Genomic DNA, 23,910 nt, shown 5'->3' on the forward strand with positions numbered 1-23,910 from the left:
CCCCGCCCGGAAGGGGCGCAGCGAAGAGGAGGTGTGTTAGTCGGGACAGGTACCGAGCAGCTGAGGGTGTCCCGAGGAGTGGTTGGTCCTGCTCTTCACCAGAGCTCCGGAGGAAGAACACGCAAGACGCTACAGTAAAGAGAAGAGGTGCAAATGTATTTTTAGGGTAAATGGCAGCTATTAAAATCTGCAGTGAGTTTCAGAAATGCTGCAGTTCGGCGCTGTAGAGAGCTGCGGGGTTTCTCAGCCACATTTTTGTCTACGTGTGTGTGCTGCTGCGATGCGGACATCTTGATAGTGACTCATTGTTCCAGTTCTTACACCTCTGAGTTCCGTATCTGTCTGAGCGGGTCACCCTTTGCAGCTGGTAGGAAGAAATGGGCACCCACTGAGGGACATCTGTATCATGGATGTCTTCCTGATAGCTCTCTTTATTAGCTACAGTAGGAGCATAAACTTACCAGTTCAAACTTAGACTTCTAGTTTTTTAGATGTCTAAGATTAGTTGAAATCTCCTTGGGGGTGGAAAGTCAACAAGATGTTGACTTCGGGTGTTTAAAGTAAAATGTACAGTCTCAAAATCTCCAGCCCAGCCCCTGCCTGGCATTGGAAGATGCTCACATAAGGAGATGGACCATGATCCCATGTTCCTGGTTGAGGCATCCAGCTGTCAGGAAAGTGAGCTCCCTGTCCTGCTGATGGTGTAGTGGGAGCTGTCCTGACCTCTAGGCAATAGGTTGCATCCTCTGTAAAACACTACTAATATTTGAGTATGGTGTGCAGGGTGAAATTCAGAGAGGATAACACAATTCTTGCCCTTGGCGTGTGACACTTTGACTCCCAGAGGAGTCTGTGTGGTATGTATGCACCTGTGGTTAGACACATGACACAGCCTTTGTCAATGACACCACATGCAACAGAGAGCAGAAACAACCCACTATTACATGGGTTCTAAAAATGCTCCATCTGTAGTACAGATATATAGATACACACTCTGAAGATGCTGCACATATGATGTCTAGTTATTAAATAATAATCTAATTTTGAATTTGTCAGGCAAAGTACAAGGAGCAGAAATCAATGTGAGAGAGAAAAAGCATGCTTCTCTTCTGTCCAGGTGGTGAGCCAGTAGTCTGCTTGCTAATGCTTTACTTGCCCCGTGTTAATAAGTGTTAAAGACTGGGCTTCCTGCCCTTTATAGCGTGCTGAGTGAGTAGATGGTGCCAAACAAGATTTGTGAGCTCCTGAGCAGAAGAATGTCGAAATTATAGCATTGGAAAGGAAATTCTGCCTCAACATACATTTCACTGCTTGTATTTTTAAACGCCAAGATACATCAGTATCTCACACTCACCGATGTAAGTTTCACCTCTGACCCAGTAATACCAGGATTTCATCCAGACCCTTAAAAGGAGGATGGCAGAATAAAAACACACAAAATCAGGTTACAGTCTTACCAAAAAAACCCCTTCCCCATCCAAAACCCATGCATACTTAGTATTTTGAGACTCTCCAGAGTAGCTGACTTATGTGGCATCATGCAAAATAGTAATTTGGGTAGATTTACCAAGGTGGGATCCTGAGAAGTGCTGATGAGAATGGATAACTCTGAGATGCCAGGATTTTCCCTCTGTAAGGAGTTGGCAGTAGCATCAGCACCACTGATGGACAGGGAGCCATGCCACAAGACATGTTGCTTTAAACTAATTTTGTACTGGTTTCTATGACATATACTTAGGTCTGAGTACTAAAATCAAGGTCTTAAACTTGCCTAACTGAAGTAAAGCTGTCTTGCAAAGAATGAAACATCTCACAGAGTAAGACAGACTGTCAGACAAATGTGAACCCATAGAAATAAAACTAGGTACATCTTACGCTGATTTTTTTTTCAGACAATGGATCTACAAACTTCTGTGGCAACTGTTCTAGAAAAAATGAAAGATGCAAGTAACTTTACCACAGGCTACATATTTTAGTAAAGGTAAAACCATAGTTGTTAAAAGATTATCAAATCAAAAAAGAATGACTGTAAGATGTTTTGTTCTGTACCTTCGTAACGGTTCCCCTACTGCAAGAGGATTAGGCTGTTTACTTTAGTTGTTTTGGGTTAGGGCTTTTTTGGCACAAGGAGATTTCAGCAAAGCCGGTATTCATTTTGCACCCAGCAGGTGCCTGAGCTAGACTTGTAATCGTTGAGCTCCAACCTTCCTGAAGGAAGTACCTACTTCACAAGAAGTACCTAATTTGAGCATTGGGGAGAGGACTGCTGGTCTGAATAGAGTGGGAAGAGATCAGCTTTCTCTTTTCTCGATTTTCAGTTCTGTACTGTGTTCTCTCTTCAGCACAGATAAGGGGGATGATTTTCCCCGACTTAGGCATTTTCTATAAACCATAAAGATACACCACTTACTTATACAAATGATCTGCATCTCCTTCTGAGATCAGGACAGTTCTGTGCCCAAGGGATGCAGCCAGCTTCTTCTTCATTGATCTGTGAAGTAGTCTGGCCATTTGGCATCTAGCTCCTGCCATTTTTTTGGTGATAATTCTATGCCTAATATTATTTTGTAAAGAGAGGGGGAAAGAATATAGGTATAACATGTTCTGCATAGTTTAGTATTGCAGTATTTCCTTTCTAGTTTCCAAGCTTGCCACTGTAAGTACTGGCTGTTTTTAATATAACATAACATTGGCTTCCTGTGTATTATCTCTCTAACTTATTTTTTTTTCTTCTGTCTCCCACAGTGCTTCTACTGTCAAGAGAGACAGTAAATGCTGGAATGCAGCATTTCAGCCTCAATAATTTTTATCTTCTCAGCAGAGGCTTCAAAATAGAAATAGTTGCCTCTATATCTCGCAATCTTTCAGCTCTCGCATGCTCTTGTCATTTTCACAGAGTACTTTGTGACTAAAAATAGCTTGATTTGCTGATAAAATTAAATATGCTTTGCACAAGAAGCACCACCCTCAAACATCCTGACTGTTAATGAGCTCTCTGCTTGCACATGTTGTCACTCACAGGCTTCAGCCAAGAGGAAGTCCGTGGTTAGTAGCAGCTTAAAAACCTTCCAGAAGCCAAGAAGCTGGGACAAATGTCCTTATTTTTGAAGTTACTTTGTCATCAGATGTTCCAACATGTGCAACACAACATGTTCCGCATATGGGACCAGACTTAGTAGCTCACATTTCAGAAAGGAAACATTGAGAATAAAGGGAGGGAGAAGCTGGTCCAGGTGAGATGGCTGATGCAGAAGGGACTTTTTGCAGTATAGTTTTCCCCCAAAGTGGAACAGAGATTGAGGACCTGTAAAAGGTCAAAAATGCCACAAAAATTCTGAGAGACTCAGTGGAAATTTAGAGGATCTGAAGAAAGTGTAAAGTAAGACAAAAGCAGAGTAGACTTCTAATCCAGGGCTGGCAAGCAGTAGGGTTGAAGCAGCTTCAGATGCAAAGCCACATTCAGAAGGTAGAAATTCAACTTTCTGCATGTACACCTGATGTCACTCTTGAGCACCTGCAAGGAAAACAAAAAAAATGATGCAGGAGAACTGTGGGGTTCTTAACTACCTTGTCTATGTACTCCTGATCATTACACTGGCACAAGTCCAAACCTCTGAGTTTCTCTGTGGGCTGATTTGAGAGAAGCCAGGTGTACAGTTATTGGTCACAGCCAGCACGGCTTCATGAGAGGAAAGTCCTGCTTATCAAAGCTGATTTCCTTTTATGACAAGGTAACCCACCCAGTTGATCAAGGGAAGCCAGCTGATGTAATCTTTTTTGGATTTCAGTAAAACTTTTGCTACTGTCTCTCACAGTATCCTTCTGGACAGAATGTCCAGCACACAGCTGGATAGACACATCATGGGATGGGTGAGCAACTGGCTCACGGGTCAGGCAGAAAGGGTTACAGTGAATGGGGTGACATGAGACTGGTGACCTGTCACTCGTGGGGTTCTGCAGGGCTCTACCTTAGGTCCTGTGCTCTTCAACATCTTCATAAAGGGCTTGGATGCAGGACTGGAAGGGATACTGAGCAGGTTCACAGACAATACAAAACTGGGAGCAGCTGTTGCCTCCCTCAAAGACAGGGAGGCCCTGCAGAGAGACTTCAACAAATCAGAGGGCTGAGCAATCACCTACAGTATGAAGTTCAACAAGTGAAAGTGCCAGATTCTGCACCTGGGATGGGGCAGAATGTATGGACAGACTGAGGAATGAGATGCTGGAAAGCAGCACCATGGAAAGGGACCTGGAGGTCCTGATCAAGCTGAACATGAGCCATCAGTGTGCCCTGGCAGCCAGGAGGGCCAACTATGTCCTGGGGAACATCAGGCACAGCATCACCAACCAGGCAAGGGAGGGGATTGTCCTGCTCTGCTCTGCACTGGGGTGGCCTCACCTTGAATATTGTGTGTAGTTTTGGGTGCTGCAATATAAGAAAGATATTAAAATATTAGAGAGCATCCAAAGGAGGGCAACAAAGATGGTGAAGGGCCTCGAGGGGATGCCATATGAGGAGTGGCTAAGAGCACTTGGTCTGTTCAGCCTGAAGAGGAGGAGACTGAGGGGAGGCCTCATGGCAGTCTACAACTTCCTCATGAGGTGAAGAGGAGGAGCAGGCACTGATCTCTTCTCTGTGGTGAACAGTGACACAGCCTGAGGGAACGGCCTGAAGTTGTGCCATGGGAGGTTTAGTTTAGATATTAGAAAAAGGTTCTTCACCCAGAGGGTGGTTGGGCACTGGAACAGCTCCCCAGGGAAGTTGTCACAGCACCAGCCTGACAGAGTTCAAGAACCATTTGGACAACACTCTCAGGCACATGATGGGACTCTTGGGGATGGTGCTGTGCAGGGCCAGGAGCTGGACTCAATGATCCTTGAGGGTCCCTTCCAGCTCAGCATATTCTGTGATTCTGTACAGTGTCAGGTTTTGGTTAATACAATCACATACTCACCATGCAGCTCATACCACCCAATGTCTCTGCAAAAGAGCAGGGGCAGCAGAAAGGCTGAGATTCCTCTGTACCCCTCAGACTGAGGGGAGCTGGCAGTCGAGTTTGGGCACCAATAGCATATGTGGAGTTGGAAGGGAGGGGATGCATTGCTCCCTTCTCTCCCAAATTTCTCCAGTTATTCCTAAGAACTGGTAAAGATGGAAAGTTAGGCATGCTGCTGCTCTCTGCTTCCTGACATAAGAGCTGGACACAGAGAGTGAGCTGAGAAGGTGTTCAGATTAAGCCAAATTCAGCACTGCAGCCTGTGTTTGGGCTAAGGGATGCTTGATAGCCCAGTTCAGTATTGCTGAACCAGCTGCAGCCTGATGGGTACCTAGCTAGGGGAGCTCTTCTGCACCCAAGAGAAGCAGAGATGTTTTATTTCTGCTTTTGATTTATTTAAAAATTAAGAGATAACTAATATACTACACTGTAATTGTCAGAGTAGGGATTGTCTGTGTCTTCCCAAGAATGTGAGACCTGAGTATTGAAATGGCAAAAAAAAAAAAAAAAAAAAAAAAAAAAGGAAGCAGGAAGGTTTGGGGTTTTTTTAAATTTAAAACATGTCATCAGTGATCTTGTGAGCTCCTCTAACTTCCTCTAAGAAAGGAAGCTAATGCCATCATTGAAGATGATAGAAAATGCTACTAGAAAATGTAATAAGAAAGTGCAGGAGGTGGAAGGCAGAGCAAAGCAAGCTTATGAATTTGTTGAGGTTCAAGAGGAAGCTCAGAAGGAAGTCTGTTATTTACAACAGTGTAAATTCAGATAAATCAGCAGCAATGAAAGAAAGAAGCATCTATTCCGTGATCCAACTCAGTGCTAATATAACTCGAGTCTTCCTAAATGCCGCCAAGGATGACTCTAATCTGGAGACTTTAAACCTCTCCCCTGTAGAGTGGGCTCTGTTGTCCCATTAGCAGAAAGCCAGTTCTTTCACAGCCCAGAAACACTTAACTACACCAATAGCCAGCACCTCCGTCACACTGCCTGGCAATTAACAGTAGCTACCAAAGTAAAATTATTCCTATGGTAATGTGTTTGGGGTCTCACAGTTTTGAGTACAAGAACTGCCTCTATACTAAAATGTGTGGGAAATAATAGTTTTTAATGGCAGGGACTGTGAATCTTTTTCTGTTTTCTCTCATTGTCACAGGCTTACTATTACTGCATTAGAGATGCTGATTAACAGCGAGCTTTTGCAACTCAACAAGTTAAGCCATTGTGTTGGCATAATTAGGGAACTAATTCTTTCACAGTTCACTCAAGCGAAGAAATGAACTAGAAAATTTAAGACCTATTTTTAACAGGGTTTTTTTTTTCCCCGAAGTAACCACACTGATAGCTATTGTAACAAAATACTTGCAATTCTCCTGCAGCTTCCTAAGGCAATGCTTTCATGTACAGAATATAATTTTTAGACTGAGTATCTATCTGTCTTTTTATTCACTTCAGTCATATGTGCAAATATGTACTGGCATATGCAAACGAAAATGCTGAGTGCTCAATCATTGCACCTACTTTATAAATATGTCCCATCAAGTTTTCTAAAGATAATTTTCCAAGTTCAGAATTTCTGAATAATTTCTTCAAATTATTCGCAGGAGACATTACTGTGCCTGTATGCAAGAAAGACAAATGCCAGAATGTATAATTCACTTGAAAATTACTCTTGTATATGCTTGTGCCAGTTTATTTAACTTTCATGAGGAAAATGTTAGCAGGCAAAAAGGTATTGATTATGGGAAATTCCTGTGTTCCTGGAACTTCTGGCAACCAGTTTAACTCTCTGCCTGTCATTACTGGTTATTAATGAAGAAGTCCTCTCTGGGCTTGTTATGCTGTTAATTAGGGGTTTCTGACTGGAATGGTAGTCAGCAGTCCACAATTTCTTTTTTCAGCTGTCTAATGAGTGCAGCAGATTTGAAAATTGGTGTTAGTCTCTTGCTTTGGGCCTTCACTACAAGCTTTACAAAACTTCTCCAAAGCACAGTCACAGCACAATTATGCACCTGCAGCACACCATTTATTTAGTGAGGCATCCCTATGCCTGTATGCTTTAAACACTGGATGAAAAACATTTTGGTTTGACTGTAAACCTCTGTCAACAAAGAACTTGTATGCTGCTTAAGTTTTCTCTGGGCAGTTTTTGCTATGCAAATGTTAATTGTCAGGCTCTTTGTCACTTTAGCTACATAGACAATTCAATGCTGTTTCAGGTTTTATATGACTGTGAAAATTGCCTCACAAAATTTACTAAAGCTTTAGCACAGAAATCATCTGCTCTTCAGTAGCTTCACTCTCATTATTGCCATTAGAAAAACGAAGAGAAAACACACAAGCCTAGCTCATGAAACAAGCAGGTGAACAGAAAAAAAGCACACAGCAAAAGGTCATTACAGGATATAGAGGCTGATTTAATAAGGAGAGATAATTGTTTTTCTAGCTGAACAAAAATAAAAAAAGTTACATGCAATTGCAGATCTGCTGCAAAAATTTATTTCAACTATGCATCTTGGACAGAAAATATTCAAATACATCCTGAAAACTTCAAGCTGATTTCAGCACAGTTTCTACAATACTCCTCAGGTTCTCTCAGAAGAACTGGGCTGACTATGGAAATGTTCTGGGAAAACCTGATCCTCTGTCCAAACAGATTTCACACATCATTTATTAGCTGCTGGACTTTGCTGTATGGAGAAGAGCATGCAGGCATTGCTGGTCGTCAAATCAGGCTGCTCCAGCTTGCTGGCCATGAGGAATGGCCATGGCTGGAGCATGTATTTGAACTCCCTATACCTCTGCTCTGCCTACAGGAAACTTTATCCTAGTTTCTTTTGCTGTCGTACTTGTCAGTGGTGGTTGATTTTTCCTTTATCCTTCCTTCACTGTCTTCAGTCCTCTTACCTATGGGCTTTTTTTTGTTTATCCTCTTGTTGGATGGTCCTGTCACCCAGCCTCCAAGGAAAAGTATTGATCCATTTGAAGCTGAAGCAGCTGCCTAGGCAGGATCTACAGAGGACTGTTCATGTTTGTTTTGGTACTGTGGTGAAATGCCCCTACTTTGCATCTTGTTTTGAGAAATAGTCATACTTTGTGGTTTTACCGGGTGGAGATTTTTATTTGTGATTTCTCCTCCAACCTACCATTGGGAAATACCCCCTGAAAACACTGCAAGACTACTGGCAAAGCAGGAAGAAAGTTTTACTAAATTTTCTAATATTTTAAGTATTTGAAATTGTTGCCACAGCTGCCTCCATCTGAGTTCTGAGGAAGGTAAGTTTCCTCAAGCAAGCTTACTCTAATGGGGACCTTACCTGACTGATGGGTACAGGCTGGGCTGAAATGGGATCCTTGACCATGGGAGGGTAGGGGAGCCCCATGGGATTTGACAGGGACAGTGGGTGCCCTCAGGGGCTCAACATTTTGTAACTGACAGTTTTCTGCACCTTTGGCTTTCATTTCTGCCAAGAGTCACTTTGCTGACACCCACCTACATCTGAGCTGAGTTGCTGCTGAAAGGGGCCAGGCTTTCCCACTTGTACTCATCCAGAGTTGCTAAAAAAGTAGACACATACTAGCAGGTTATTGTCTGTATATCCCCTTGAAAATGTAACATGGCAAGGATCTGTCTTCTCTTCTTGATCCATACACATCTGTTTTGCAAAGGGGGTGAGGACTGAGTCAAATAACTTCAATGAAGAGTCATGCCTGCTTCCAAACTTAGCCGAACTAGGGAGCTAAACGGTTGCTTTACGTTTTAGTTTTTTGGGAGTTTTGTCTACTTGGTGGTGGTGATAAGCTTCCAAAGAGGTTCACCCAAGTTCATGGTCTATAGAAGGACTTGAAATAAAGGCATTTCTTAGCAGTGTTATGACCTTGCCTCTTGAGTAACTCAGCCATAGCAGACTTTCATCTGTGGAACACTGAGGACCTTCCTTGAGGCTCTGATTTAAGTCATCTCCTGAGGGATACCTCCTAAAAGCACAGACTTGGTCAGGAGTACATGGCAGTCATCCAGCTCTCCTGGACCCTGACATTGTGACTTACTGATAGTTATCAAGGTTATCAGTCAATTGAGCCATGCCTGGTACTTTGAAAAACTCTTTAATGTTAGTTCCTTCATTCTTGATGCTTCTTGTTTCTTGCTGTTATAAAATTGGGGGGTTTTTTTCCCCTTTTCAGTATGAACTACCTTTATTGAAGAGTATCTTTGATGTACTGCACCTTATAGTACCATCAAAAGGGTTTTGTAGAAAAATCTAAATCACCACTTCTCACAGTAGTTTGGCTTTACTGACTTCAAGGGTTCAGATGAAGCCTAGGGATTTCTCAGTGCCATCCTTCTTCCTCTGGGGAATACTGACAGTTATTCTGCAAGGAAGTCAAATAGATCAGTTTGCTTAAATGTTTTGTCTGGGATCTAAGATGCTCTGTGTCTATTTACTTCATTAACTTACCTTTATACTGTGGGAGTCCTAAAAAATTGAGTTTCTCTTTAAAGGGGTCCTGCAAAAACAATTAAAGTAATTATCGCTGTTTGTGTTAAGAGACCTGTTTTCCTTCCCTACATGGCCCAAATAAGAGCTTCCTGTGATCCGAGTTCCAGCCTGGCATGTTGCAGGATGGAGTTCTACTGCTTCAACCACAATTCCTTCTGTCCAACAACATACTCTAGTAAAAAGCATTTAATATCTTTTCTGATTTAATTAGTGATGCCTCCAAATGTCTTCTGATGAGTATCAACACCAAAGTTGTGGCTTCGCTGAATGCTGTCTCAATTTCTGCTGCCACTGAATGGGAAGACTATAAAGAAGTTTAAAATAACTTGATACGTTTAGTAATTATAGTGACAAATCTCAATTTTTCAAATGATGGATATGTGTCAGTCATCAGTACCCTCAGCAGTCAGTAGGTAATTAAGTATCTTCTCAGCTACAAAAATACATAGGTTTTCACTGTAATCCAAAAAGCTTTGAACAGTATTTATAGAAAATGGAAAGCAGAAAAGGATTGTAAAATTAAAAAAACGTTTCTCTATTTATGTTTGGAAAAAAAAAAACCAAAACAAATGAAAGAACATATGGCTAATGTTTCAATCCCAATTGATTTGCCAATCAAATTGAACTGCTGTCTTTCTATTATCATTTTAAGATGTGTAATTTTGAAGTTCAGGAATCCAAAAGGATTCATTTTCTCCGTGTCTCTTTGAACAATATAAGTTTTATAACAAACTAAACCAAATTACTTAAAACCAGAAAGGGTATTTCCTGTCTGCACCTTGCAGTTTTCGTGCTTGTATTAACTCTGTCTGCTCTTTTCCCTTTCTTTGTCAGCCTGCATCAGTCCTGAAGCAACATCCTTGGAAGGGTGTGCTGCTGGATCCAAAGTCTGGATGTGGCTGCAAGAGTCGTAAGCGTAATAACAGGCTATAGTTTCATTTTGATAGAGTGGCATACTCATCTGTTACCTATTGACAGAAATGCAACTTACTGCCTATTTCTGATGTAAAAAGATGTATTTAGTGGTTGAAACATGATAAAATTAAATCGGTTACAGATCTCCCTTTAGTTTCTGTTATGCAGATGGGATTATTCCTGTTGGTCTCAGGAGCTATCACAGAGCCTTTATAATATAAACATGAGAAAAGTAGTTTCAGTAGGTCTTGTAACAAACATTAATTAAACAAAAGCACACAAAAGTCTCAAATCTCTAGGTTATTTTAGATGCAAAGAATCATTCACAGATTCTATTTAAGAAAATGTTTAGGATCATGTTAAATCTGGGGAAAAATTTCTCACCTACACTCTCCTGCCTTACTGACAGTTTTGTTTTTTTTTTTTTTCCTCCCCCAGCCATACAGCATTCAACTCTAAAAATCATTCAATGCAGCTGGGGACCTTCCTGCAGCTCTGGCTGGAGTGCTGCTGATATACTCTCAGTTTCTGCAGTCTTTGAACTTCTGGTGGCCAACCCTGTTGCCTTTCCAGCCATGCTGGACAAACTTAAAATGGTTGGTTGGACATACTCAGACCAATTGCAGGAGCCCAGCTGATCAGCATGTTCCCAGCAAATTTGACGTGTCTGAAAGATGCTGAGATTTTGGGGCAAATCTTTTTGGCTGTGTCTCTTTGGTTGCTGATGTTGTCTGGGCTGTGTATAGACATAGGCATCCTACACCTATATGTTCACCTTCATCTGAACCTATTTTGCATATGCAAAACTTTCAGTGCCCTTGCTGTAAAAAAAAAAAAAGAGTAAGAACATGGCTATGGATGTCCCTTTGGCAATGATAATAAATGACTGAAAATAAAAGGTGGGAAAAGCTGGGGTTCACAGACTTTCCCCAGCACCTGGGATTCTGGAAGGGCAGAGTCTGGCACTGCAGGCAATGAGCTCATCACATAAAATGTTGTTTTCTCACCGCTTCAAGGTGAACTGGAGAGAATCTGGGAGGCTTAGCTGTTGACAATGAGATGTTTTCATGTGATTTTCCGTTTTGAGGAGTCTGGAAAGTCAGTCTGTCCTCAAATATCAGATGTCTCAGGCTCAACTGAGTATTTTTTAGGGGTTTTGCACAATCCAAACTCCAAGATTTACAGATCAATCAGGTATGAGAATCATGGCCACTTAAGTTTGAAGCTGGGCACTAAAAATGCAGTTATTTTTATGCAAGCAACTGAAAAAGCTCTCACAATTTTCAACATTATAGACTGCTATTATGATATATTTCTTCAGAAAATTAGTATGACACATACAAACAGCTTCTTAATTTCTCAGCACAGCCTTATCACACTGAATGGTCTTAAAACCACATTGCCTTTGTTTTAGTAGAAGTCACTACAGAAATTACTGTTAGGAAAAAACCTCTAACACAACAAAGCTTGCTGTTCAAACATCAATTCATTTAAAACTTATAACAAAGAACTAATGATTTATTCAATCAACTCTGCTTTTCTTTAGTTGTACTTAAAATCAAAAGACTACACATGCTCACAGTAGCATAGCAAGTTGGGGTTACCTTCCTGTTCAAAACTGGGTCATATATCACCTGACTCACTTCTGAAATCTCAATAGAGGAAAACTGCATAAAACCTTACCAAAAGGAAACCATATCACAGATAAACCTATTCCTAGGACAGGTTTTGTCTTCTCACATGAGCCTGTGCCTCAGCAGCTGCAGGTGACATACCACCACCCTACAGTGGTACTCACTAGCCCACTGCTTTTACAGCTGGTGCAGGCTGATTGTCATTGGGATTTTGCACCTGAGGCAAGTCTGACTTGGCCATGTAGCTTGTAAGCCCACAGAGGGGTTTAAGGGTGTTATATTTAAGAGAATCACTAAATTAAAATCCCACTGCTCAATTTGTAAAATCCCCTGTGCCAGCAGGTTTCTAATTTGTTCAGGCACTTTGGCAGAAAACATCTTCTGGAAGTAGCTGGCATGATTGAAGGAGGGTATCAGAGCAGACTGTAAAATGTCACCTGCTACAGCAGGGTGGTCTTTTTCATATTTGAAAATACATGAATGTGCCAGTGTGTCTCATTGCTATTCTGATATGTCCCTATATTTGAGTTTCAGCTATGAAATGCAAATGATGACAACAATTTTCTGGTTATTTAAGTGCCAAAGGCCTCGCAGTGATATTTCTAATTGAGACCTGTGCGTGGTCTCAATGTGTGCCTGATTCTCTTTGTTGTCAGTGCTATGCACAGCGTATGTAATATTGCAAATGGCTTCATCCTGCACAAGGCTGAACCCTCTCACCTCTCAGTTTCTGCTGAGAGTGAAACATGGTCCTGCTGTGCCAGAAGAATTTAGATTATATTCTGTTGGACTAAACTTTATATTATTCTACTTTAGTTGCTTTTATTTTAAGTGCAGTGGTGTACTTATACAGCTATGCAGTCTTATTTAAAAAAGTAAAAGTAGGCTCCATTTAAGAGAATAAAAGCTTGGAATGCTGTCTTTGTTAATTAATTGAAGTTCGTTGTGAGGAATATTTAGGATTTAAATGTCCAAATATAAAGTGCTAATTTAAAGGATGTTTAAGTGACAGCCACATAGCACATAGTGTGTTGTTACAGATAAGGCATGAAGGTAGGATTTGGGCTATCTGGATGCCACTGCCTTTTCTTTTATACTGAATTACTGCATGGCTTGGGACCAATCTGATCCTCTCAGCATTTGTTTGTGTTGATCTTGACTGGGAATACCACTGTAATGAATGAAATACATAGTTCTTTGCAAGAATTGAAAACAGTATTATCATTCAAAGGACAAAACACAAATATCCAGGTTTCAGGGTAAATTGGAAATTCAGTGCTCCTCTAGCCGCACCATCTGCTCAGGCCTACAGGCAGAGCAGACTGGTGTAGTATCCAGAGATAAAACAATTTGTAGCACAAGGGAATAAAAGTATCTCTGCAGTGGACAGATTAAGCTGCTTTTTTTTTTTTTTGCATTCTAATCTGTTAATCATGCGCAGGGCTTAAGTATAGCTCAAGGCAGAGCAGACCTTGAATGATTTAATTTTGTGCTATTTATTGAACTGGATTTAATTTGAAGATATGTTGTTACCCACTACTCAGCACTTTTTAAAAAAAATGTATGTCCATAATGAGATTTCTGCCATGAATCAGGGATTGTGTGTTTAAAATGGGTCATGGGGCTGGTCTTTCCAGGCTCCTGTGACAGCAGCTGCACTTAAAACAGTCATGCAGGTTAACCTTTGCAGGATTCACTTGAGGGGCAGATCTGGGGGCACTCCATTTAAAGCAGCACCTACGACCCTTGTTTTTTTCATTTTTCATTTGCTTAAAGCAACTGCAGTCAGCAGAGAAAGCAGAGAATGAAAATTAAAAGAGGGAGTAATGTTTGGAGGTGAGGGGATGGAGTAGGAAATCTGAACTAGGCCACTGAAGATGGAAGTGGTGGTTCTGCCATCCCAGGAGAGAGTCCACAGAAATCCCTGATGAGAAGGGCACAGGCCCCAATTTCAGAAGCTGCAGAGGGCTAGGATATGAGAATACATAAATGTGGTCTAGCATTTGTAATGCTTTTTTTGCCTAGCATTTGTAACTGCTGACAACATCACAAAAAATCTGAGAGGGAAAGAAACAACCAAACATTTAAATATGCTTTGGGATGAGATTGAAAACCAGCTAAATAATGGAGACTATTAAAGTGTGCTGAAAAGAAGTATCTATAAATTTAAAAAATTCTGCTTTTCTAGTTTCTGGGGGGCTGTGGGCTCCTCCTGCAATGCTTTTACCAGAAAAGCATTACTTGATGATTTTTTCCCCCTGTGTGTTTGTGTGAGTGACTTTAGAGTTGAGTGCATCAAATACCAGAAAATTCACTGGCCAGGCCTGGAGATGCTGCACTTGTTCAAGGTAGAGTCAGACAGGAGGCATTGCAAGATCTGGGACAAAGTGATTTCAAAGTGATTGGTGTCCGCACCATGTCCTTGCTGATGTAGTGTGCAGGAGTCCATGTTTATGAGATTTACTCCTAGTTTGCATCGATCATGCTGTGACATCTGCTGCTGTTCCTTAACTCATCTCATACATGGGACTTGGAGGTGCTGACCAGCAGCAAAGCCTGTCTGCTCCTTCAGGACGGCGATTGTTGGCAGTTGTGAATGTGGCATGTTCCTTTGGGTAGGAACATGAGGAAATACTTCTGCGAGGAACATAAAAACTAAGCAGGACTATACTCAAATATTAAATACACCTGTTAGATCATCTGCTTCCTTGCCACATAAGACAGTTTGCTTCATTTAGCACAATAAAAGATACAGGTGTTACCTTTCATGATTACCTGATTTCAAACTGGATAGCAAAGTGAGGAATCAGATCCCTCGTGAACTGACCATATCAGGAAAGGAAGAAAGAGGTTGAATATAAAATTGTCGATGACAACCTAATGCATTCCTTCTTCTCTATCTGTTTTGGAGTCAGACAAGGAGTAGTTTCAATAGTCACCAAGAATTCTGACATTATGTTTTTTCTTCTTCTCCTTCTCTCCTTAATTTTCTCTTTGTCATGATCCTGGCTTTCTTAACAAAATTCATTTGTCTAGTAAATGTACATTTTTGATATTGTCACTGTACACCCAAGTATTTTTCTTGGATTTACTCATAAAATCCTCAAGGCTGAAAGTGCTGAAAAGAGAAAGGGCACATAAAGTAATATAAACCTTTTCTTCTGAACAGCCATTAGTCCAATACAGCTGCCATGGAAGTCCAATTGTCCAAGTTACTTGCTATTACTTAGCAGTGTTTTGGACAAGTGAGAAAGGTTATTTCTGGTTGGATTTTTTTTGTTTGATTTTTTTTATTTGTTTGTTTTTGTTTGGTTTGGTTTTTCTTTCCCAAATTCATTAAAAGAATGGAGGAATTTTAAGGGATTTTTTGGGGTGGGAATTATGGCCATCACAAGTCAAGATGCTCCTGGAGGACCTAGACAATTTCATTAAAACAAACACCTAAAGAATACTGAAATCCAAATCCAAGGATGATTACAAAATGTATTACATTTCCTCTGTAATGCAATCAGCCTATGGGCAGTTGGATGCTGTATTTGACAGCAGTCGCAGAGGAGCATTTTCTTTTCCTCACATCTCCATATTTCTTCACACCCCACCAACCTACTTTAATCTCAGACTCATAAATGGCTTGGAGATGATTATACTTACTCCTCTGAGTTGATCTATTTCCAGAAACTAGTGGCAGAATGAGGCTTTCAGGAAAATAAGGTGATCTTTTCCAAGTTAGTTCCTTCTTTGGCCATCATAGTCTCCTCAGAAACATGCCATTTTTGTTGTTCCCTTTTCCTATGGCAGTTGCACATTTATTTCCTCCAGTCCAAGGCACTTTATATTCCTCAGGAGCTTGGACATCAGTTCAGCGTCCGTTTCTCTGGTTACAAAGGATCAAAAAAATATTATTTAGTAATTGATTAAGTTTCAGAATATAAAAAGTTGTTTATTCTGTTCCCAAGAGTCACAGTTTCAGTTGATCTCTTTTTAAAAATGGCTAATGGCACACAGATCAATATCTTAAGAAAATTAAGGCTGTCAGTAACAAGACAGACACTTCAGTGAGTCTTCTTTTGCTTTTATGATAATCGCTTTATGAGCCTCTGCACACACTCTCTTGTCAAAGTTTGCATTTTTTCACCCAGATGAGTAAATTAAGGGATAATATGTCTGACCCCTCATGCCCATCCTGTTTTCACTTCAAATGCTGGGCAAGACTGGACTTACAGCTAATTTGAGTGACCTGAGGGGAAGTTGCCTTTGGCTGCTCCAATTTTACATGTTGGCACTTGGCCTAAGCTTCACAGAATGGTTGAGGCTGGAAGGAAACTCTGTAAATCTTCTGGTCCAACACCACTTAATCTTCTAACTTGTTTTTGTGCATCTATGTAGGAAGCATTTGCAGCTGAGCTGATTACCCTGTCTACCCTCCTCAGTCACTGGAAAGAAAGTGGCAATCTCAAGGTGCTGTTTGTTTGCACAAGTACCAAGTTTTGACTGCAGAGAGAGCCCTATGCCAAAGCAGACGTCTGCACTGGGAATGTCAAATTGCAGCAGATTTGTCCTCTCTCATCTTTGTATTTACCTTTTAAACTCTCCTGACACAGCTCTATGAACCCTTTGTGTTCAGCTTACTGCTGAACTAGAACATTTCACCCATGAAGACTGGGTTGAATCTGCATTGCCCTGTCTGAACTAGTTCACATTTTATAAATGTTTTGAAATTCCAGCTAAGTGATGATGGCAGACTTTGGCCATGCATCTTCAGATCTAGTGCTTTCTTACGAGGAGTCCTTAAAGAAATCAAAAAGGCATGTCCATACATGTCAGAGAGGACAAATATAGTCCAAGAAATCTCTTGGTGGGCAGAGTGGAAATGGGATACTATCACACTTTTGGTATGTCCATCCCTACTTACACTCAGGTGTACCTTCAGTAATTTACTTGCCTCTTTCAGCCAAGTCATTTTTTTCTGACTCATGAAAGACAGAGTCCAGTGCTTCTTCCTTCTTCACCACCCTTTAAAAAAGAGCAATCTGTTTCTATTTGTATTACCTTGAAATAACTTAATTTGCCAAATACACTGAGCAATATCCCCATCCCAGATGTAGCTTGTGCACTTAACCCAAGTAATTGCAGCCTTCTCTAAGAATCTGCTCTGTCTTTGCCAAAGAGAGAGCATATTTCCTGTTCATGTGAGGAAGTTTCCAGTATTTTTAACTAAAAGTGTCCTACTGGGTTCATACCCTTAGACTGGAGGAGGCAAAATCCTCTTCCTGCCCCCAGGCAGGCTCTCTCTGACTCCTGCCACACGCAGAGCAGATTGAATATGAGGTGCATGTCTCGGCCTGTGCAGCGTGAGCTGGGCTTCTACTGGTTTATGCCGGAGCCCCACCTTCAGCAAAGCAAAGCACTCTCCGTGCTTTTTCCACTCTCTTCTGTAGTTGTAGTATCAATTTCCTTGTGTTTTGTATGCAATAATTAAATTTCAGCATTTGTTTAAATGACCAACTTGAACTTTTTTGATAAGAACTTCTTTCAAGTACCTGAATATTTGCCTGCCTTCAGGTATCAGATCATCATATTTCATGGTGTTGAGCTTCCTTATCTTAGTTCTAGGATTCTTAGAAGCTGCCCCAATTTATTGCCATCTGCTTTTTGGTCAACAACTTCATTGCACTGCTGACTGATTTTCTTGCTCTTTGTTACAGTTTTTCAATTTTCATCTCTTCCTCCTTTTTTTTTTTTTTTGCATTGACATTTCATGTTTTATCTGGCCAGTATTAAGCTGGCTTCTCTCCTAGTTTGACTTGCTTAGAAGGCATCTCTTCTTTTATAGCTTCTCCTTGCACAACTTCCTTCCAGAAGGTAGCAGGAGAGTCTAATTTAAGCATGTGTGGCTTAATGCCTAGGTGCAATTTAGTGGATATTTGTTATATTGCTCTCCTTTGAAGTCAGGCCACCTGAACTATTGCCAGCTTCTGCTGAAAGTATTTACCAAGCCAGGTGACAGCTGCCAGATGACCGGATGAAAAGCAAAATAAATTAAGAAACTAGAAAGTAGATACAGAAAACAAAAATAAACAAAGCAACCCCAAACTTTATTGGCTATCTGTGTTTAAGGAGATTCCCAAGGTCCTCTTTTCGTTTTGTTCAACCAGGAGCTGCCAGGACATGTCTGCAGCTGGCTGGAGGCAGGAGCTGATTACTTTGACAAGCTGTGTGCTCTGGCACTATCCCCTGAGCTACAACCTGCTGTTTACAGCAAAGCTTTTCCAATGAATTTTTTTGGCACACTGGTGATTCAGCTGAATATAAACACACTTCTGGAGACATCCTGTATCCCACGGTCATGACACTTCAGTTCTAAACACAGTCGTAATTTATGGCTGCCCAATTTGTGAAACACTGTCTCAGATAGCATTAGCTTGTGATCTGCCACTGTGCTTTGGAGAGTCCAGGCTGACCACCTGGCCTGCCCTCTGTTAGTATCAACTTACCAATAGATGGGTCAATTACCTTGTGCAATTACCTTGTACCTCTTCTGACAAAGAGGCTAACCAGGACCTGAATTTATGAGAATCTAAGCACATAAATTTTCTATATTTCTATATTGCAGGCCTCAACAGCTACTTATTTTACAATGGTTTCAATGAGAACAAGAAACACAGCTTGTAACTAGCTTTAGACAGTGAGTAATTACTATAAGTTGGGGATTGTTACCACTACAGCTTGCACGGTCCCTTTTTTGCTAACAGGAAGATGACAAGTTTGAAGGGGCTTGTGAATCTGAAAGTGATAAAATGAGGTGCTCTTCCTTAAAAGGATTAGAGTTCCATTTTAGTGTTATAAAGAAGAACTAAGTCCAATTAAATTACCCAGGTGTGCCAGCCTCAGAAGAAAATTCATGTATTTACAACCAGGCAGGGCAGGAATGACTTGTCTTCAGACAAGTTAAGTACTTGTGGGACCTATAGGAATACAAATTACTAAAGTATACATAATTATAAGAACAACCTACAACATACTCTGGAACCCACAACCTTTTTACAGCTTTTCTGCTGTTTGTGGCAGTGAAAAATATGTTTCAAAATTGTTTGGATATATCACGAGAAATGATGGCAGCTCCAGACAGATTAAAACCTTTCTCTGAAACCTTGCAGAACTAAACATTTGCTCCCCCAAAGCCCTTAATTCTCAGAACTTCTCCACCCATAAGCATGCTAGGATTATGAGGATTTTTATTATATAAAAAATAATCACAGCTAGGAACTTGCACAAAAAATAGAAGGAAAAAAATAGAGAATAACTTTGACAGAAGCTCATCCATATCTAACTCCTTTCTGTGTTTTCCAGATGGCATCCATATTATCACTTGTTATGGAAGTCATATTGATGATGTCCTAAATCTGTCTTTCAATTGTCTTGCTGTGCTTGATGCTGATGTGGGCTTGTCCTAGTTAGAATTCTTGATATTGTAAGAAGAGTATTCTCTGAGGATTTCCTCGGATCATTTACTTTGGAATAAATCAGTCTTTCTTAATAGACACCCTAGTGGTTTTCCGTTCCGTGTCCCCTCACCGAAAAAGTATGAAGTCTTCACTGAAAGCATCTATTTCTGCGAGAGACATTCTTAATTTATGAAGGTGATTTGTTGCTTAGACAGTAATTTCTCATTGCCTATCTAGATAAGTGACTCCTTTTTTCTTGCTGTTCCTGTAATACTATGCATTCAGGTGTTCTGGAATGCATCTAGCATATATTTTGATTTCTTTTCTTGAAGAACAAATTTTTTATTTGCATTGAGTAATATTTTTGACAGATCAGGGCATTCATAATAATTAAGATAATCCAAAGAAGTCCATCTGCTTACTACAGTCACCCTCTTCATGGCTAGCAGTGTGGAAACAATACTGCAGTTAGGGTGAGGTGCATCACACTCCTAATTCTGGAAAAGTTAGCACTGGCAGGTGCCACGCTCTGTGAGTACAGCCTGTGCCCAAGCTAGTAAGGCCTACTAGCACCCAAACTGCCACACAGAGCTCACTACTTTAGGCAGTATGGAGACAGTCCGTAAGTGGAAGGGCATCACGGAATCGTGCATGTCATCTCTACAAAGAAGCACTTCAGTGTTGTATTTCTGGGCTCCTTACAGCACTGTGCTCCTCACTGCAGCTGGAGTGTGGTCTAGACACATCTGGGTGAGTTATGTGTAGAAACCTATTTGAACCTGATGGGTTCCTGTCATTCACTTGAGGTCAGAGTCATGGAAAAGTGTCTGCATTGTCTCTGGACTCTGATTCCCAGAGCAGTGTAGCTACATTCCTGTCTGGTACCCAAGCTGGTAAGACATGCATGAAACCAACCTGTACATCCCTGCACCTGCAGAACTCTTCTGTGTCAGACAGTAGAAAGGGGCAAGCACACTGTGGACCTTCCAGCCACTCCTGGTAGCCTGCTTAGTGGCTCTGTACAGAGCTCAGGACATTTTTAAGAAACTGCTTGTCTCTTCACTTGTTTTGCTTTCATGAAGCTTGCTTCAGTCTTCTTTCTTCTGCTGCTTCCTGCTAAGCAGTTTTGCTCTTGCTGTTATTCTCCCAGCTTTATCAGTAGTTCTCTCATGTTTTTACATATTTTCATTTTCACAGCTGCTGTTATGAAACTGAAGCAGCTCTTCAGATGCTGAAACACTGAGTGTTTCTGTCTTTTATGCTGAAACATTGAGTATTTTTTTCTTTTACTGGTGGGCTACTAAAGAGGTGTCTATTGCTCCTCTCCATTTCAGTGAGTTTCCACCGACATGCCAGTGTTATGACTACGTTTGGCAGCCAACGGTGCACGTACATTTGCCAGTAATTGTTAGATTTTCCTCAAGTGTCTTTTTGCAGCACACTCTGGAGAGTTTCAAGGCATCTTATGTATCTGTAAGTAGAACTCCATGAACCAACAGTGTATTCACACAGCAACATCCGACTTAATCATTCACCATTTTTATTAGACTCACAGCCAGTCCAAACATGCCCAAGAGTTTAACATCATTGTTATTTTGCATTAAAATTGTTACCTAGGCACTATATGTCATCTCTAAAGACTGCAAGGAACACATGCTGTAGCAAGCTATAACAAGAACCTTCACCTTTACTATTTTTAAAATAGGTTTTCAATATTGTATGTTTGCTTTTTATTTTCCTGGTGTAGAAATAAACTCTAGTAGTTCTTAAACTGCGTGGTTCTCCCTGCATCAATTCTGCTTCTGTTTCCAACAGCACTGAGACAGCACTGCCAGATTTCTGTCACTAAAATTCTGGAAGTTGATGACAGTGATTTTTGATGTATAATTTGCTCAAACTGGGCCACCTGCTAATAGTAATTTTAAGGATATTAAAAGTTCTCTATTTTACCAGAATATTTGTCAGTTTCTCTCATTAATTTCACACTATTCAATTAAATTTTCATTACTGGTATTATCTACAGGACTTTTCAGGGCCTTGTTTTCTTCTGTGGTTTGCACAAGGCCATTGCATTCTCCAGATTAAGCTGACCTCTTGCTGAGGCCAGCTTGGCTCCCAATAGTTTTTTCCTCAGTGAGACTTGTTTTATGCAATGGAACATCCTCTGAGCATAGAGGTGATTGGGTAGAGATGAAAATATAATGCTCTCTAGCCACAGAGCTACCTGGGGTTTATCTCTTGAGAATGATGTGCTAAAAAACATGATTATCATTTCTCAAATCCTCTCTCTTGATTGTGTCTTTTTTGGGAATGCTGTAAGAGGTCATGGTGGGCAAATTCTGGTCTCATAACCCTCATGTGAAAATGTTTAAGTAACATTCCTCCCCTGCTGCTCCCCAAACGATATCCTTTATATACTTTATGTATCTCATAGATCAGCTGGATTGTGCTGAGTTTAGCTGGGACAGAGCCTGAATTTGCTTCAGAGCAGCCAGTTTGGGGCTGTGTTTTGTATTTGTACAGGAAACAGTGCTGATTACTCAGGGATGTTTTCATTATCTCTGAGCAGTGCTTACACAGGCCTTTTCTGCCTCTCACCCTACCCCATGAGTGAGGAGTATGAGGGTGCAAAAGGAGTTGGGAGGGGACACCAGGACAGCTGACCCTAACTGACCACAGGGATATCCCATATCATATGCAGTCATGCTTAGCATATAAAGCTGGAGGAAGAAGAAGAGGAGGTTGTTTGGAGTGATGGTGCTTGTCATCCCAAGTCACTGTGATGTATGATGGAGCCCAGTTTCCTGGAGATGGCTGAACACCTGCTTGATGATGGGAAGCAGTGAATTAATTCTTTGTATTACTTTGCTTGTGTGCATGGCTTTTGCTTTCCCTAATACACTGTGTTCATCCCAACCCAAGCGTTTTCTCACTTTTACACTTCCAATTCTCTCCCCCATCCCAGCAGGGGAAAGTGAGCAAGCAGCTAAGTGGGGCTTAGCTGCTGGGTAGAGTTAAACCACGACATAGATGAAGATTCCTAGTTCCCTGATCATCTAGAGAAAAGGACTAGTAAAACCTTCATAATTTGTAGAGTTTATCCTAGTTTAGCATCTCCAGAGGGATGTATTTGCTAAATTCAGCAAAATGCAAAAGCCAGCTGTATTGTACGGCATAAAGCAAATGCTAATTAGTCTGTAAAACTGCAGTTATGATCTAATGCAAATACTGCTTTTTCTGTAGTATGTGCTACCTGCACAAGTTGTGTGACTAAACTGCATGCAGGCATCAATTTCATCCCCACTCAGGCAAAAGGTTTGTGCGATATGTAAGCGTGGGATTTGATGCAGATTATTTGATTTTAAAAGGAAAACTCAAGAAGGATCTTAGTCTTCAGTGCTGTTCTTTGTACCAAAAAGGAAGCTCAGAATTCTGCTTTCTTGAACATACAGAGAATCAGAAAAATTGACAATTTTTGTCATCAAGCTCCTTCTCGCCAAGCACCCCACAAATAGCTCTTCTCAGGGTTGTATGGTTAAGTCTGTTTAGACTGTTCTGAGGTCTGCCTACCTCTTTCATCACCTGGACTATCTCATCCTTCCAAATGTCACTGGACCAAAACAGTTCTTAGATGTCCATGGTAATTCCTGAGAAACTTCTGAGCATCTGTAATTTTTCTTCCTTTTAGGCAGAGATACTTACCAGGGGTAGAAAGTTACCTTAGTCTCTGCTGCCAGCACAGGTAAAGGAACTTGCAGTTTTCATGCAATTATCTCAAATGAAAAATGAAGGATTCTTCCAAATATTTCAACTTGTTTTCCAAAATCACTGAATATGCTGAGCTGGAAGGGATCCACAAGGACCATCAAGTCCAACTCCTGGCCCTGCACAGCACCATCCCCAAGAATCACACCATGTGCCTGAGAATGTTGTCCAAATGCTCCTTGAACTATTGTCAGGCTGGTGCTGTGACCACATCCCTGGGGAGCTGTTCCAGTGCCCAACCACCCTCTGGGTGAAGAACGTTTCTTCTAATATTCAGCCTAAACTTCCCCTGACACAGTTTCAGGCCATTCCCTTGGGTCCTGTCACTGGGCACTTGTAATCATACTAAATTACCAGGTTTCCAACAAGTTAGCCTATTATATACCAATTATGTCACTTGCTCTATGTTCATTAGAAATTTGCAGCTCAAGGACAAGCTAAATTAATTTTTTGTACTTCATTTTTTCTTGAATGTCATCCGTACACTGTTTTGTCTACTGCACAGTGCAGCTGACAAAACCAAGCAACCACACCACTACACAAGTTGTATCATTTCTGAAAATAGGAAAAGAATAACAACACACTTCCAGAATGATCTGTCATGGGTGAAAACTTAAGCCAGTGCACTTAAAATGAAGGGAAAAATCAAGACAGT

General features: G+C 40.9%; 1 long non-coding RNA gene across 1 annotated transcript; it reads left to right on the forward strand.

Annotated features, from left to right (window-relative positions):
• Positions 1-6: 6 nt before the first annotated feature.
• On the forward strand, positions 7-21,447 carry LOC108445287. Its single transcript, XR_001860099.1, has 2 exons — positions 7-1,981; positions 10,331-21,447. It is a non-coding gene; the product is annotated as an uncharacterized LOC108445287 (long non-coding RNA).
• Positions 21,448-23,910: the final 2,463 nt, after the last annotated feature.

The sequence above is a fragment of the Corvus brachyrhynchos genome, unplaced genomic scaffold (assembly GCF_000691975.1).
Source record: "Corvus brachyrhynchos isolate BGI_N302 unplaced genomic scaffold, ASM69197v1 scaffold92, whole genome shotgun sequence".
Taxonomy (NCBI): Eukaryota; Metazoa; Chordata; class Aves; order Passeriformes; family Corvidae; genus Corvus; species Corvus brachyrhynchos.